This window comes from Triticum dicoccoides, chromosome 6B, assembly GCF_002162155.2.
Source record: "Triticum dicoccoides isolate Atlit2015 ecotype Zavitan chromosome 6B, WEW_v2.0, whole genome shotgun sequence".
Taxonomy (NCBI): Eukaryota; Viridiplantae; Streptophyta; class Magnoliopsida; order Poales; family Poaceae; genus Triticum; species Triticum dicoccoides.
Genome location: NC_041391.1, coordinates 630,982,910 through 630,998,202, shown reverse-complemented (window position 1 = coordinate 630,998,202; position 15,293 = coordinate 630,982,910).

The following is a 15,293-nucleotide window of genomic DNA, read 5'->3' as shown; positions in this document are numbered from 1 at the left end:
CAAAATTATTTCTGAAAATTTAGGGAAACTCAGTGGACATATATTTACCATATATATGAGTTTAAACACATGGTCATGTTCAAAATATTGGTCAAATCCCTCAAAAACCCTTTCTGGATATTTCAAGATTTTGACATAATTACAATGGAAATGTTCTGTAAAAATTCCAAGAAAATTTTAGCATTTCACATATGACATGTTTGATGATATTGCCAAGTCTCATGTCATGGAGAATAGTATAACCCCATGAAACCCTCTCAAAACCATTTCTGCCCTTTTTCAAGTTTGAACAACTTTATATTAGAAAACTTGTCCAAATGCTCCCAAACTTGGTACACCTACTAAAATGGTCTAATAAATCATCTAGACCAGGTGGCACAAGTTGGATAACAAGTTAACTTGATCAAAGTACCCCAAAACCCTTCCTGTCCAGAACCAAATTTGACCAACTCTACATTGGCAACTTTCTCCTTTTGATCTCAACTTTTGTGGACATGTTCAAAACCTCAAATGATGACACTAAACCAAGTGGTGCATCAAGGAGAATATATTGCATGACTAAATCTTGGAAAGTCCATTTCTGTTGATTTTTAGGGTTTATCAAAGTTGCATTGTCAACTTTCTTCAAATGATCTCAAAATTTGTGAACAACCTAAATTCTATGTTTCGTTTGATCCTGTTAATTTTCATATCAATTGGTATCCATTTGCTTGCCCAAACCACCATCAAACACCTTCTGCCAGAAATTTAAAATGCATCATTTGGCCATTTCCACTAATCTTCGTGAGCTAAAATTTCTCCCATAGCCTCATCTGGTCCTCCTCTAACCCCTGCATATTTGTCTGCCCGAGGATCCATGATTATGGGGGTGAAAAGCTCTTTTTTCCTCTCTGGATAGCACCATTTCCACTCTCTCTCTCTCTTTCTCTCTCAACTCCCTCTCCCCTCCAGTGCATCTTTAGGGCATCCAATGCCACTCCTTCATTGTTTACAACCCCCTAGAGTCTTTGGACACAGGAGGACACGGCCAAGACGCAAAAGACATGCTCCTGCCATCCCAAGTCGCGCTCTGGAGCGCGCTATAGTGCGCCAGAGCACTGTTGCTCGGCCTTCCCGAGGTAACCAGCCGGCATTGGGCAGGGCAAGCGTGTCCGTCGAGGCCGCCTCGACGACCGCAACACGCCAAGATGTCGGGCCCCTCCTGAATCTCTCTCCTCTCCCCTCTGCAAGCTCACCTGAGCGTGTCCGTGGATGCTGCCCACGATGCACCGCAGCCACACCCATATAAGGCCACCCGAGCACCACTCTGGCCTCTCGTTGCTCTCCCGCTCCCCCAGAAACCTCCCGGACAAGCTCTCTCTCCCCCTCATGCTCTCCTTGCCTCCCCATCGCCGCCATTGTCACTGTCGGCCTCCACCCGGCTTCGGCAAACCAGGGCCTCCCCTCCCCTCCTTTGGCCACCAGGAGAACCGAAGCAGACCGACGGAGCTCTCCCACTCTTTTTCTCCTACTCTGGTGCCCCATGGCGCTACATCCATCTTCTCCCGAAGCCCCGTCCGCCGGTGTCAAGGCCAGCATTGTCTCGATCTTCCCCAGCCTGCGTGAGACCCATGGATGGGTGCGGCTCAGCCTCCCGAGTCCGTCGGTATGCCGGACGTTGTTGGGGACGGCCGGAGTCGCCAGGAAGGGCGCCGGCGGCTCGCTCGGTCGGCCTCCTCTGCCCCAGGTGCGAGGAAGGAGACGACCTACGGGCAGGGCCCGCACGTCAGTGACCGTTGGGCCAGGCCCAGCTGGTAAGTGGAGACGGCTTCGGCCTGCTCCGCCTCTCCGCAGCGAAGGCGCCTCCCCAGACACCTCCTTCGACATGGCCTCACAGTGGGCGCACGTGAGAGGCTGCGCCAGGCCCATTGCGCTGCCCCCCTAAATCCCGCCCAGTGCACGCTGCTGCCTCCCTAGATCCAGCCCATTAGGTAAAACCTTTTCTTTTTCTTTTTCTGTATGTTTGTAAAATCTCCTAGGTATTCAAATTGAATCCAAATTTGATGATTCAAATTTCTAGTGACTCCATAAATCATGCCCTACCACATGGTGCTATTGGCACATTTTCCAAGAAATATTTCTTTCACAAATAATTATCAAATCTCATTTTTTCATTTTTGCGATAAACTTTGGATAATCCCAGAGGGCTCAAATTTAATCCAAATGCAGTGATTCAAATTTCTAGAAGCATATGAGTTCATAACTTAGTTTATGAACATCTTTGCTTATGCTCTCTATGCCACGTCAAATATTTGTCCATTTCTCCATGTATAACCAACTTTGCAAATTCATAGAAAATCATTTGAACTCCAAATCCAGTGAAGCCAACTCCTAGGTGCTTCTAAAATCATTCCTTGTTAAAAGGGTGTCTTTTCTCAATTTTCAAAATAATGTTTCTGTACACTTCTTGCAAATCCACAAATCCCTTAATCCCATCATATTGAAATGTTCAGAGATATCCATAGATCAAATCCCAATGAAACCACTTTGGTCATTCCTCATATGACCAAAGGTATCCTAGAAATGTCACATTCACATTTGTAGAGCACTTTTATTTTTTGCCTTGTTGTGTTGCTTATTATGATTTTCCCGACGTTAGTTGACGAAGTAGACGGAGTACTTGGAGAAGGACCATAAGACTTGAAGACTCTGATGAACCAAGCAAGCAGCCCTTTGACCATGACACCCATTTTGTTCATCGGTACCCTTTTTCTAATTGCATGATGATGAAATAGCGGTGGTAAACTTGTTGTGAACCACCACATGATGCATACCCCTACTCATGACTTTACCTTGTTCATGAATGCAATGTCAAAAGACTAGTTCATGCATAATGATGCATGTGTACCATGAACTTTTCGTGGTTACATTCTTTCGAAAACCCCATCGGGTGCCCCTAATACCCTTGGGAGATGTTGAACTAAGGTCACCACTTGAGGAAGAAGTGGTGTACCGAAGAGAGCTTTTGGTGTGTGTGTAAAATGATGGATTAGATTTATGTGTGATTACCTTCCCAACCAAACATGTACAACCACTCTACCCCTTTATGGGACGTGGCATTATTGATTACTTAGGCTGATACTAGCATGGTGCCCACATTACTAATGACGGGGGTGACTAGAGTTCGCTCTTGGGACGGGGTCGTGCTTGGATAGGCGGCCATGACCGTTTTCACAGGGCACCGGACACACCGTTGGTCCTTCATGTATACGTGATAATGTAAAAAGGGCAGAGCCCCACGATCTTTTGCTTATACACGAGGGTCGTGTATCAACGAGTGGACCCTATGTTAGTGTCGTCTAGGGAAAGGTAATGATCGGGTGCTTCCCCCGAGTACTTGAGGTACTGCGGGATCGTGGATGACACGAAAGCTTCCCGGTTCTTGTGGGTAAAGTGCACAACCTCTGTAGAGTGTCAAACTATTCGAATAGTTGTGTCCATGGTCAAGGACAGTTGGGTGGTGCTACTTAAACTATGTCCAGAACTTTACAAACTTGGTATGTGGGTCAACTAAAGACTTGACTTCTTGGTTAAGCTAGAGTTGTTCTAAACTCTATTTATGTTGATATCTGTAACCTGTTCTCACAGTTACTTGAATTCTCCTGATGCATGTCTTACAAGTTGTTGAACATGTCAGTGCACTCAAAACTAGCTTTCTGCAAAATGACCTTCTTAGTGCTATATCATGCATTGTTGTTCCTTGTTTAAAAACATGGGTTGCTTGCGAGTACATTCAAAGTACTCATTGGCTTACCACTTGTTATTTTATTGGCCAGGCATGAGAGAACAGGATATAAAGAAGAATACCTTGGTGACAAGCATGCGAGCTAGGACGCTTCCCAGTCAGAATGTCTGTAGGGTTAAGGCAAATGGCATGGGTTCAAGTTATCGACGAAGATTTCCGCTGTGATGTTATACTCAAGACTTGACCATAATGGTCATAATTTATGTAAGACGTTATGTATGGATGTAAGACTCTTGTTATTCAACTTCTGTGTGTTCAGTGAGCATTGATCTCTGGGATCATTGTACACGTGCATTCGGTGATCACGACTTATGAGTCGGGGTCCCTATAGAGCCGATCTCGGAGCCATCCTGACTGTAGGAAGCCTTAGTTAGCATGGTCGTTAGTTAGGGTAAAATTATTTTCAAAACTATTACTAATTTTCAAAACTATTTATACTTCCCTTCCCTTCTCAGTTGTTTGAAAACTAAGATATATTTTCCTTATCAACCTCTTCCCCTTCAAAACTTTTTGTAATGGTCGCTAGCACCCTCATGCCCCTGACCACGGGATTCGTTGTAATCCTCATGGATAATCTAGAAGGAGTACGCCTTGCCAGACATTCGCCCACATCTTTGGAACACAAGTTTGGCAACACCACGACGAGACAATACCAACAGAAGAGACCGTCTCGAGGAACAAGGACATGAAGACCCAGAGGATGGTGACACCTTCGACATTGCCCCAAGATGATGCAACCTTGGTCTATGATGATCACGACATAGGATATGCAAGATCGTGATATACACCGCTAAAACAGTAACCATGTCACTATCACTGTTGTATGGGCAACCACCGGTGGATGAGGACCTCGCCATTTGGTCCGCCTCACTAGAGTGAGCAAGTAAATGGTTCTTTTCATCCCCCGCTCTTGGTGTCGATGTTGTCATCAATGTAACTGATAGGTTGGATCTCTAATATGCCTTGTTAGCGTCATCGCATAAATGATTGCTTACCCAGAAACCTTAATGCCTTAAAGGCAAAAGGGATCGTCATGGTTAAAGAAGACAACAGAAGACCAAGTCAATGCCAGCTACGAGGAGCCACCTTCACCCCATCACTTCAACATGCGAGAAGTTGTTGAAGACTCTTCAGGCTCAACCCAGATCGTTCCATTGAACAACTACAAGAGACGTAGCGACACCTGAGGAAAACCCTAGAAGACTGCACGAGGCATGAAGCAAGCACTACTACTGAGTCCGAGAACCCCTAGGGTAGGATGAGTCGTGTACCCCCTATGCGCAGTCGAGTCCGCATGATGGTTCTAATAGAACCATGATTGTGTGTCACTTGTTTTTAATTGTTTGTGTTCTGATATCAGTCGCCTTTTTGCCCTAGGCAACATATACGCGACTATATCACCTACCTTATCTTAATGCTTAGCCCTTTCGTCACTTGTTTGTTTGCACTTGCACTATAGAACCCCCTTTAGGCATCCCATCTCCTTTATGTTACTTTTCCCTCTCATCTCTCTCCTCAACCGAAGACCGGCAAGACAAGATACACCAAGGATTCTACTTCGACAACCAACTAGCACTGAAGACTTTTGCTACAGCCTCCTCGACCAAGTGCAACCTCGTAGAGATATGTTTACTCCTCAAGATTAGAAGCCCATCCCTAGACCCTTCGAGACTTCGTGAGATACCCATCTCAAATCCTTAACCATGTGCTTAACTATGGAATTGCAAGAGAACCAATTAAGCCTCTGTAACCTCGCTCAACACTGGGTCCATTATGGAACTAGTGGGCATAGCGAACGATCACATTATCATCATAAGATAGCACCAAAGTTGGCGATGCCATAGGGTAGACCAATTTGAGGATATAGGAATAGAGGACTAATGACTTGATGAGTTATATCAGTGACCTTGAGGAATTATCTGAGACTCTTGGGTGGATTATGAGGTTTTCATGTTGGTAAATGAACTTGGTGGGGTCCTGATAATAGGGTAGCATAACTTTCGTTACCCCTGAGTAAATTGGATTTAGTAGGACAATTATGATCACAAGCTGAGATTCTTGGTAGTATAAGAACTTGACTTGATCAGATGATACTAATAGGAGATAGTTGACATTACGAAAATGACTTGGAGGAATAAGTAGGTATCCTCGTAGGACATGAGATTTGGAGTAAATAGGTGATCCAACTAGGGAATTGATGATAAATGGGGCTACATGGTTTGGAATAGATCGGATTTACTCAAAAGATCTCGATCATGATACCACGTTTCTCGGTGGACAATAAACTAGGAGATTGGATTAAGCCTGACCTTGGAGTTTACATGACCCCGATAATGGGAATTGGTGGACTTAATGTAATACAGATAGCCCATTCAAGTATTCGGAGATTATAGGACATTAATAGATCATGTGGAACGCCATAGACATTGGATTTGTAGAATTAATGGATTATGTAGTGATTGATGAAGGATTAATGGGCTGTTGGAGTTGATTCATAGGAAGGAAACGAGATCTTGGAGTGGCATACGGCCTGTGTTTCCTTAGGATAGATATGCAATATCTTGGAACTTGGAAGAATCGGATGAGCACTTGGATTGTCATGTTTAATTCAAGTTTGGCAGTTGTATGTTCTACCCATATATTTTTACATGAGGATAGCCATACACATGAGTTCGGGGATAGTGAACATGTATGATTTTGTTAAGACCTCCTTTCGAGAGCCATGACGATATAGATAGCATGAGTGATGATTGGAGTTGACCTATACGGGATGTTCTTTCGGAAATATGATGTGATTTGTTTAGAAGACTAGATAGAACAATTGGCATCTCAGAAACTGTGCTCAAGGATAAGATGACAAATGTTCACTCGCGTCCTAGAATACTTGAAACCCTTAAGCCTTACCAAGCCACAACATGGTCAGATCATGACCATGGGCTTTGGCTCTAGGTCAAGAACACCTTGATCCATACTCAACCGTGACCACCACCAATACCCCAGCCTACTTTATGTACCTCGTGAACAAAGACTTCATGGAGTACTTGGACAAGTTGGTTGTCATCTTTATTTAATGACCTACTTGTCCACCCGAAGGTGGAAGAAGAACCATTCAGCTAGTTAGAAAATGTCTGAAGACCGCCATGTCAAGGAGGAAGAATTGTACCAACTACCATCGTCAAGAAGTGAACTTCCTTGTCTAAGATCGTGTGTATCTGTAAACCACTCCTCTTGAAGGAAACAAGCATTTCCATGTAAAAAGGAAGCTCACACCAAGATTTACCGGCCCACCCTCCAAGATCACCGCAAGACGAAGAGTAGACAGCTACCAGCTGGAGTCACCACCTAAGTTATCCAATGTGCATAACATTTTCCACGTACTACAACTCCGAAAGTGTTTCCAGCTTCCTGACAAGCATGATCCCTATAAGGACATCGATCACCGAACCATTGGCCTTTAGCCCAACCTGACCTACGCGAGAAACCCCTTAGCAACCTGGATCAAGCAGAACGTCATACACGAAGCCACACCATCAAGTACTTCAAGGTTCAATGGAGCACAACTCGGAAGCAGAAGCAGTATGAGGACGTGAAGGCTACCCCAGATCCAAGTTTCCATACTCCTTTCCGCGCATAGTTTGGGAATCTCGGGGACGAGATTCTTGTAAGGGGGGTAGGTCTGTCACACCCTGATTTTCATGCCACTACACTTAAGCTAACAATCAAGATAAAATGTGGTTTGACAAAAACTTTTGAGTGCTTTGGACTCTGCTTGATTGATTTTTGTCTATTGTTTGCAAGTGCTCTAAAAATCAAATAAATCCTCCAACTCCTATACTTAATCTCCTTGCTCCAAAATCTTTAACCAATTATCATGCCATGTGTATAGTACATTATAGAATTTTCTTACAAAAATAGTTTCGTCAAAAAGTATTTTCTAAATTTAGTTTTCCTAAAACCCCTGAATTGAGGTTTGCACTACAAGTACTTGATTTGGGGTATGAAAAATCTTTCCAAAAACATATTTGACTCCTATTAGAAATAAGACTCCCTAAAACCACAAAATTATAATTTTAAAAGTTAATTTGCTATTTTATTTAAAGGCTTTTTCTTTAGGCTGGAAATGGTCTTTAATAGGTAAAAATTACTTTTATGTTTCAAAATTATTTCTGAGAATTTAGGGAAACTCAGTAGACATATATTTACCATATATATGATTTTAAACACATGGTCATGTTCAAAATATTGGTCAAATCCCTCAAAAACCCTTTCTGGATATTTCAAGATTTTGACATAATTACACTAGAAATGTTCTCTAAAAATTCCAAGAAAATTTTAGCATGTCACATATGACACGTTTGATGATATTGCCAAGTCTCATGTCATGGAGAATAGTATAACCCCATGAAACCCTCTCAAAACCATTTCTGCCCTTTTTCAAGTTTGAACAACTTTACATTAGAAAACTTGTCCAAATGCTCCCAAACTTGGTCCAACTACTAAAATGGTCCAATAAATCATCTAGACCAAGTTGCACAAGTTGGATAACAAGTTAACTTGATCAAAGTACCCCAAAACCCTTCCTGTCCAGAACCAAATTTGACCAACTCTACATTGGCAACTTTCTCCTTTTGATCTCAACTTTTGTAGACAAGTTCAGAACCTCAAATGATGACACTAAACAAAGTGGTGCATCAAGGAGAATATATTTGCATGACTAAATCTTGGAAAGTCCATTTCTGTTGATTTCTAGGGTATATCAAAGTTGCATTGTCAACTTTCTTCAAATGATCTCAAAATTTGTGAACAACCTAAATTCTATGTTTAGTTTGATCCTATTAATTTTCATATCAATTGGTATCCATTTTCTTACCCAAACCACCATCAAACACCTTCTGGCAGAAATTTAAAATGCATCATTTGGCCATTTCCACTAATCTTCGTGAGCTAAACTTTCTCCCACAGCCTCATCTGGTCCTCCTCTAACCCCTTCATATTTACCTGCCCGAGGAGCCATGATTATGGGGGTGAAAAGCTCTTTTTTCCTCTCTGGATAGCACCATTTCCACTCTCTCTCCCTCTCAACTCCCTCTCCCCTCCAGTGGATCTTTAGGGCATCCAATGCCACTCCTTCATTATTTACAACCCCCTAGAGTCGTTGGACACAAGAGGACACGGCCAAGACGCAAAAGACATGCCCCTGCCATCCCAAGTCGCGGTCTGGAGCGTGCTATAGTGCGCCAGAGCACTATTGCTCAGCCCTCCTGAGGTAACCAACCGGCATTGGGCAGGGAAAGTGTGTCCGTCGAGGCTGCCTCGACGACCGCAACACGCCAAGATGTCGGGCCCCTCCTGAATCTCTCTCCTCTCCCCTCTGCAAGCTCGCCTGAGCGTGTCCGTGGACGCTGCCCACGATGCACCGCAGCCACACCCATATAAGGCCACCCGAGCACCACTCTGGCCTCTCCCTGCTCTCCCTCTCCCCCAAAAACATCCCGGACACGCTCTCTCTCCCCCTCATGCTCTCCTTGCCTCCCCATCGCCGCCATTGTCGCCATCGGCCTCCACCCGGCTCCGGCAAACCAGGGCCTCCCCTCCCCTCCTTTGGCCACCAGGAGAACCGAAGCAGACCAGCAGAGCTCTCCCACTCTTTTTCTCCTGCTCTGGTGCCCCATGGCGCCGCATCCATCTTCACTCAAAGCCCCGTCCGCCGGCGTCAAGGCCACCATTGTCTCGATCTTCCCCAGCCTGCGTGAGACCCATGGATGGGCGTGGCTCAGCCTCCCGAGTCCGTCGGTATGCCGGACGTTGTCGGGGACGGCCGGAGTCAGCGGGAAGGGCGCCGGTAGCTCGCTCGATCGGCTTCCTCTGCCCCAGGCGCGAGGAAGGAGACGACCTGCAGGCAGGGCCCGCGCGTAAGGCCCAACTCGTAAGTGGAGACGGCTTTGGCCTACTCAGCTTCTCCGCAGCGAAGGCGGCTCAATAGACACCGCCTTCGACGTGGCCTCGCAGCGGGCGCGCGCGAGAGGCTGGGCCAGGCCCATTGCGCTGCCCCGCTAAATCTCGCCCAGTGCACGCTGCTACCTCCCTAGATCCAGCCCATTAGGTAAAACCTTTACTTTTTCTTTTTCTGCATGTTTGTTAAATCTCCCAGGTATTCAAATGGACTCCAAATTTGATGATTCAAATTTCTAGTGACTCCATAAATCATGCCTTACCACATGGTGCTATTGGCACATTTTCCAAAAAATATTTCTTTCACAAATAATTAACAAATCTCATTTTTTTCCATTTTTGTGATAAACTTCGAAAAATCCCAGAGGGCTCAAATTTAATCCAAATGCAATGATTCAAATTTCTAGATGCATATGAGTTCATAACTTAGTTTATGAACATCTTTGCTTATGCTCTCTATGCAACGTCAAATATTTGTCCATTTCTCCATGTATAACCAACTTTGCAAATTCATAGAAAAATCTTTTGAATTCCAAATCCAGTGACGCCAACTCCTAGGTGCTTATAAAATCATTCCTTGTTAAAAGGGTGTCTTTTCTCATTTTTCAGAATAATGTTTCTGTACACTTCTTGCAAATCCACAAATCCCTTGATTCCATCATATTGAAATGTTCAGAGATATCGATAGATCAAATCCCAATGAAACCACTTTTGTCATTCCTCATATGACCAAAGGTATCCTAGAAAAGTCACATTCACATTTTTAGAGCACTTTTATTTTTTGCCTTGTTGTGTTGCTTATTGTGATTGTTTCCGACGTTAGTTGGCAAAGTAGACGGAGTACTTGGAGAAGGACTAGAAGACTTGAAGACTCTGATGAACCAGGCAAGCAGCCCTTTGACCATGACACCCCTCTTGTTCATCGGTACCCTTTTTCCGATTGCATGAAGATGAAATATGACGGTGGTAAACTTGTTGTGAACCACCACATGATGCATACCCCTACTCATGACTTTACCTTGTTCATGAATGGAATGTCAAAAGACTAGTTGATGCATAATGATGCATGTGTACCATGAACTCTTCATGGTTACATTCTTTCGAAAACCCCATCGGGTGCCCCTAATGCCCTTGGAGATGTTGAACTAAGGTCACCACTTGAGGAAGAAGTGGTGTACCGAAGAGAGCTTTTGGTGTGTGTGCAAAATGATGGATTAGATTTATGTGTGATTACTGTCCCAACCAAACATGTGCAACCACTCTACCCCTTTATGGGACGGGGCATTATTGATTACATAGACTGATACTAACATGGTGCCCACATTACTAGTGATGGGGGTGACTTGAGGTTGCTCTCGGGACGGGGTCGTGCTTGGATAGGCGGCCATGACCGTTTTCACAGGGCACCGGACACACCGTTGGTCCCTTCGTGTATGCGTGATAATGTAAAAAGGGCAGAGTCCCATGATCTTTTGCTTATACATGAGGGCAGTGTATCAAACGAGTGGATCCTATGTTAGTGTTGTCTAGGGAAAGGTAAAGATCGGGTGCTTCCCTCGAGTACTTGAGGTACTGCGGGATCGTGGATGACATGAAAGCTTCCCGGTTCTTGTGGGTAAAGTGCACAACCTCTACAGAGTGTCAAACTATTCTAATAGCCGTGTCCACGGTCAAGGACAATTGGGTGGTGCTACTTAAACTATGTCCAGAACTTTACAAACTTGGTATGTGGGTCAAGTAAAGACTTCACGTGTTGGTTAAACTAGAGTTGTTCTAAACTCTATTTATGTCGATATTTGTAACCTGTTCTCACGGTTACTTGAATTCTCCTGATGCATGTCTTACCAGTTGTTGAACATGTCAGTGCACTCAAAACTAGCTTTCTGCAAAATGACCTACTTAGTGCTATATCATGCATTGTTGTTCCTTGTTTCAAAACATGGGTTGCTTGCGAGTACATTCAAAGTACTCATTGGCTTGCCACTTGTTATTTTATTGGCCAGGCATGAGAGAACAGGATGTAAAGAAGAATACCTTGGTGACGAGCATGCGAGCTAGGACGCTCCCAGTCAGAATTCCTATAGGGTTAAGGTAGATGGCATGGGTTCAAGTTATCCACGAAGATTCCTGCTGCGTTGTTATACTCAAGGCTTGACCATAATGGTCATAATTTATGTAAGACGTTATGTATGGATGTAAGACTCTTGTTATTCAGCTTCTGTGTGTTCAGTGAGCATTGATCTTTGGGATCACTGTACATGTGCATTCGGTGATCACGACTTATGAGTCGGGGTCCCCACACTTCTGCTCCTGCATTGCCAAAAGAATCTAGATCGATAAAGGTCTATCATTTTCATCGCCCCTTTAGGTATCTCAAAAAGAGTAGCATGAACATTGGTAGACTAGTAAGGGCAACGTTGATGAGGGTAAGTTGTCCTCCATATGACAACTTCCAACTGTTGAGCTTCTTTTTCAAGCGGTCCTCAATAATTGTTCATTTTTTGGTGAGCTTGCGTCGATGAATAGGGATCCCGAGGTACGTGAACGGTATAGATCCCACCTCATAGCCAAATAGTTTCCTGTACGGGCTCTCCTCCTCTTTGGCCTTACCAAATTTGAAGAGGTTACCTTATGGAAATTAATTTTAGAGTGAAGTGCATCCTAGGTCCTTGAACTGTTTCGAAGGTGTCATGTAGGTTCTCAAACTATGAAAGTGTCATCTAGGTCCTTAAAATCCTTGAAGTGTAATAAGTGTGTGTATATATATATATATATATGACACCTCTAAAATAGTTCTAGGATCTATGATGCACTTCACCCTTAATTTTAAGACCCAAAAGTTGTTTGAAAAGATACAAGCATATTACTCACCTTTTGAATATCATGTTTCATAAAGATGACAGTGTCATCCGTATACTAGAGGATAACACACCTCCATCAACCAGATGTAAGATAAGGCCACCAACCTGAGAATGCTCCTTAGTCCTTGCTATGATAATAGCCAACTATCTGCCATAGTGTTTAATAAGATTGGCGACATGGGATCCCCTTGCCTCAATCCCTTAAGGGTTTGGAAATAATGACTGATGTCATCGTTGGCCTTAACCCCAACACTCCCACCCTGGATGTAAGAAGCCACTTTCTTCCACCATTCAGTCGTAAAATGCGAAGGGCTCGTTGAAGAAAACATCACTTTACTTTGTCGTAGGCCTTTTTAAAGTCCACCTTAAAGATTACTCATTGAGTTTCTTAGTGTGAAGCTCATGGATCATCTGATGAAGGACAACCACTCCCTCAAGAATATTGCGACCAGGCATAAAGCCAGGCAGCGTTGGGCGCACGACCGTATGAGAAGAGTAGTAGACAATCTTTTAGTGCTCACCCTTGTGAAGATTTTAAAACTGACGTTGAACAAGAAGATTGGTCAAAATTTCTCAATCCGTACCACATCCACTTTCTTTGGTAAAAGAGTGATAATTCCAAAATTGAGACGAAATAATGAAAGATCACCATTATATAAGTCCTCAAACATTGAAAGAAGATCAACCTTAATGATCCCTGAACATTTCTGATAGAACTCAGTGAGGGATGGTTTTTTTAGGATACTGGAGCTATTGGAGTTACTCTAAGTTCATCTTTGAACTACTTTTTCTATCAATAAGTGTACTTTACCAACTAAAAAGGTGTACTTCAGGCTTCAGGTGATTAAACCAGTGGGGGGCCTAGAAACTAAGTACTAGAGGTGCCAAACATCATCCTTTTCGAGTAGTTCTGCTAAAGTCATTTTAGTTTATCCTTTCTCTTAAGGTATGATGAGATTTCAAGTCACAAAGCCTTTTTTTAAGAAAGATAGGAAATCCAATGGTGTAAGTTGTTTATCGTACTGAGTTCGTACAAGATTCATCATATGCGTAACATTGCTCTTTTGTAGGGGTCCATCCATGGATTATATTGCATTTAAAATGGAACTCCGGTGCATGGTGCCATGGTCCAAAGTGCATGTTTACATATTTAGGTAGGTGCGAACCAATCTGTGGTTAGATAGTTAGAAGGACAGTGATTTCCCAGCCCAGCAGGGTTAAATCTTGATGCTCACATTATTCTTGGATTTATTTTAGGATTTCTGGCTATGCACGTTCATTGAGAGGGGATATTCACATTGACTACGAGGCGCCTGTGATGACTTCGTCAATGTCAAGATGATATGTCGGTTCAGCCTCTCGAAGGTATTCATAGAGATAGGGTTTGTGTTTGTTCATGGAGATGAGTGTATGCACGTATTGTTTTTTGCATGCGTTTAGAAAAAACATATTTACACGGAAAGCAAATGATTTTGGGAAATTGTTCAATTCAACCGACTGATCTTGCAACGATGTAAGCCGCCTCCTGCGTCGTACACGTGTGAAGGGAAAGGTCCCACCAGCGCCTTATCTCTTCCCAAAATTTCTTATCCAGTCGTCGCTTCCATCGCATCTTCATCCCCTTCCTCGCATCCGCGCTGTCTCCGGCGCGCGTCTCTCTCTCTCTCTCTCTACACACACACACAGAAAGTCGATACTCCCCTGCCGCCTAGCTCCATCGCCGATGAGCTTTTCTGCTGCAAGGGTCGACCATTGTTGCTACGAGGGCATCGCCGGTGCTACAAAGCAGCAGGTAGGGAGTGGCTGGAGGCAGGCTTGCTCGCTCCCTTTGCTTCCTCTTCCTCTAGATTGGGCTCCACGCCGGCAAGTCCAGCGCTGCTGCAAGCCACTTCTCGCGTTCGTGTGCATCGTCTGGAGGATCATAGTTTTTCTGCAGCTGCTGCTCCTACCCGCCGTTGCAAAACAAAAGGACGGGCCACCGCTCGCCGTTGTTCACGCAGTGGGGAGCTGCAACCGGGCAAGTGCTGCAGGGCAAAGGCAATCTGGAGGTACTGCAAGAGGGTGTCGCCGCGACATTGCCTACGATGTAGCGGGGGTCGCGCTGCTGCACAGGTGCCGGCGACTCCCGGTGCTGCGTTGCGGCGGTCGCCAGTAGCTCATCGGAGCTGCAATGCAGCGCTGGCCGACGGCTCTGGTGCTGCGATGCAGCGCTCACCGGCGGCTCCGATGATGCAATGCAGCGGTCGGCGGCGGCAGTCGACCTTCGAAGCTCCGATGCAGCACTCGACGGCGGCTCCAGGGCTGCAATGGAGCGCTTGCGCGGAGGCTTGATGTTGCGATGCAGCATTCATCGTCGGCTCCGGGGCTGCAATGGAGCGGTCGTCGTCGACTCTCGGAGCTCCGATGCAGAACTCGTCGGCGGCTCTGGGTTGCAATGAAGCGGTCGTCGTCGGTTCTCGGAGCTCCGATGCAGCGCTCGCCGGCGACTCCAGGGCTGCAATGGAGCGCTTGCTGGTTCCGACGGTGATGTAGCGAGCTCGCGAGCTAGCAGCATCCACCCGGTCCGCGCTCGTGCTTTTTTGCTTTGCATATCATGTGTTGCGGGAGACATGGGGGAGAACGAAGTAGCAATATTCTTGCTCGCGCGTTGACGGCCACGCTGCATCAAACCACGACGATCAGATGGCCACCTACCC